Source organism: Pteropus vampyrus, unplaced genomic scaffold (assembly GCF_000151845.1).
Source record: "Pteropus vampyrus isolate Shadow unplaced genomic scaffold, Pvam_2.0 Scaffold203, whole genome shotgun sequence".
NCBI classification, from domain to species: Eukaryota; Metazoa; Chordata; class Mammalia; order Chiroptera; family Pteropodidae; genus Pteropus; species Pteropus vampyrus.
Window position 1 is genome coordinate 309,276 of NW_011888984.1, and position 2,455 is coordinate 311,730.

A 2,455-nucleotide genomic window follows, 5' to 3' on the forward strand; every position below is an offset into this window, starting at 1 on the left:
GAGAGAGGAAGAGAAGGAGACACAGAGATACGCAGATAGATGAAAGGCAAGAGACGGCGTGTGAGAGGAGTCACAGAACCAGGGCACAGCTGGAAGGAGGAACAGGAAGGGCCAGAGACAAACAGGCAAAGGACTGACTCCCTCCTGCCTGGATTTGTCTCCAAAGCCAGGAAATAGGAAATGCCTCTGAAATTGAACTGAAATCAGTCCCTCCAGGCCTTCGCCAGCCAACTAGGGATGAGGAAAATCTCCAGGAGGGTGAACAGCAGGGTTCCAATCCCAACTGGGCCACTTCCTAGCTGTTACCTTGGGCAACGTGCAAAATGCAGATATGAACAGCACCTAGCACATAGGCTGTGCCAGGTTCCAGGTGAGGCAAGGCCCATTGAGAGACTAAGTGACTTACCCAGAATCTCACAGGTTGAGGGGTAGAGCTGGGACTAGAACCTGGCCCTGTCTAACCCCAGGGCCCCAGCCCCAGATTCTGCATGGTTCTGCCCCGCTTGTGGGTTTGGAAAGCAGCCCTCACCCCCGAGTGGATGTTTTATTGCTTCCACCAGGTGGGAAATGTGTCCCTAGACCAGTAAATAACTGGGATCTTGCGGGGTGGGCAAGAACTGAGTCTGTCTCAATTCCTGCTGTGTTCTCAGCCTCGCCCAGCACAAGCCTGGTATAGATGACCCCTCTGGGCTCCCACAGCAGTCTCCCTATCCTGGCCCTGGCTACTCTGGGCCATCCCTGTCAGATAGCATGTGAGCTCGGTGAGGACAGGGATCATATTCTGTCCTGGTCACCACGGTGCCTCACACAGGGCCTACGACAGAGTAAGGATTCTGCCTGTTTAATTGGCTGAAGAATAAATGAATAAGCAATAGAATGAAAGGAGCAACTAATGACTGGAAAGGAATGAAGGGATGACTCCGAGAATGGACGGTCCTCCAGGCTGCCCCTCGTCTGCAGAGCCTGGCACACAGCACGCACTCAGGAGATGCGGGGCAACGGGAGGAAGGGCACAGGGCTGGAGCTGGGGCTCTAGACCACGTGTTTACAGCCCCGGGACCAGAATCTCCATAAAAGTTTCCTTTAGAAAACTCCAGCCTTTTCCCAGATGAATCTGGGGGGGAGGGGGGGAATCTCCTGAGCCCTGGACGAAAGCTGGGCCAGGGTCTCAGGACCAGGTGGGCTTTCTATCAGAAGACGGGAAGACACAAAGAGGGGTGCTGGGCTCTTATCCAGCCTAGATCAGGCCAAAGAAGGGAAAGATGGGGTCACCAGAAGTGGCATAAACAGTGAGAGTGACGAAGAAGTGGGTCTGAAAGGACTCTTCTCAGGGGCTGGAATTTTTTTTAAGAGGGCGCCGTTTCGTTCAGGACCTAGAATAGTGTCTGACACACAGTAGACATTCAATATATATCTGCCTGATTAGCGTAAGAATGGGCAAAGGACAGGGCAGCCGTGACAGATGGTGACACACACACACATTCTGCATGCTTCCTAGAGAACCTGGGTTGGGGACCAGCAGAGGTGTCCATTCCCAATATTCAAGAACTAACATGGGAGGGGACAACATCCCATCTGAAAAGCTGGGGTAGAACCTATGTCTAGCCTTTCGCTGCAGTATTTGGGGGCCTCCCAAGGTTCCAGAGGCCAGACCAGCGGGCATATGGAGAACATCCAGGAAAATGTGGTAACACTTTAACCAGTCCAGCTAGTCCAGGCCAAGGGCAGGCTCTGGAAACTTTTCATCGTATTTTCTGTATCTTTTGGGTTGACAACCGCAAGATAATGATATTCACAAAATATCAATTTAGGTAAAATCTAAAACAATATGGAATTAAATAGAAATCAGAGAGGGGCAGAGAAGCACAAACTGCGATGGAAAAGAGCAGAACCTTGGCCTCCTCACCACTCTACCCCTCGCCCCTGGGGAGCGGGGGACTTACTTCTCCAGCAGCCGGGTCACGGCCTCCCGGGCCTGCTCCCCGTAGATGTTCCCCTGCCTCAGCAGGCCCTCTGCAGCCTGCACGGCCACCTGCATCTTTTGCTGGTTCAGCTCCATCATGGTGAGAAAATCCCGGTGCTGTTTCAATGCCTCCTCCACTGACTCCACTGTGCCTGGGAGCTCCAGGCTCAACAGTGTTGTCTCCTGGGGAGGGGAGAGGGGTGGCCCACAGGTCAGCCCAGCTCCCTTCGAAGACCTGGGAGAGGCAGCCAGCCTGGCTCGCCACCACTGTCCGCCCCCTTGCTCCTAGCATCGGACATGCCAGCCATGGTCCCACCCCGGGGCTTTTGCTCATTCTGGTCCCTCTGCCTGGCAGTCTCTCTCTCCAGATAACCCAAGGCTGATTCCTTCATTTTCTTCAGGTCTCTGATCACCCTGCCAAAAAACATCCCCCTCTACTCCGGCCATATCCTTTACCTCTCTTTATTAATTTTCATAGCTTGTACCTGATAT

At 53.4% G+C, this 2,455-nt stretch overlaps 1 protein-coding gene across 1 annotated transcript in view; it reads right to left on the bottom strand.

Annotated features, from left to right (window-relative positions):
• The window catches only part of SPTBN4 (spectrin beta, non-erythrocytic 4), a 66,904-nt gene that overhangs the window by 33,392 nt on the left and 31,057 nt on the right, over window positions 1–2,455 (bottom strand). The gene's annotated exons all lie outside the window — the stretch shown is intronic.